The sequence below is a fragment of the Sinocyclocheilus grahami genome, unplaced genomic scaffold, assembly GCF_001515645.1.
Source record: "Sinocyclocheilus grahami isolate Dianchi unplaced genomic scaffold, SAMN03320097.WGS_v1.1 scaffold533.1, whole genome shotgun sequence".
Taxonomy (NCBI): domain Eukaryota; kingdom Metazoa; phylum Chordata; class Actinopteri; order Cypriniformes; family Cyprinidae; genus Sinocyclocheilus; species Sinocyclocheilus grahami.
The window spans coordinates 1,227,569-1,227,839 of NW_015505712.1; positions in this window are offsets into that span (position 1 = coordinate 1,227,569).

Below are 271 nucleotides of genomic sequence, written 5' to 3' on the forward strand. Positions count from 1 at the left end.
TTTTTTTTTTTTTTTTTTTTGGTTGGGCAATGTCTACCAAATTGCTATCTGCAGTGAAACGCTGTGAAGGACGATGACATCGGGGGGCGGGGCGGGGTTAGGGGTGTGCCCGAAGCGTGAAACAAATAACGCGTTCTACGGAGCCACTTAAAAGGTTAGCCACTTGCTAGCAGTAGCCTGTTGCATTACAGTACATGAAAGTTCACTTACCACATGCACAGATTACGGAGAAATGTCTGATAGGAAGATGGTGAATGATTTGCAGATCCTG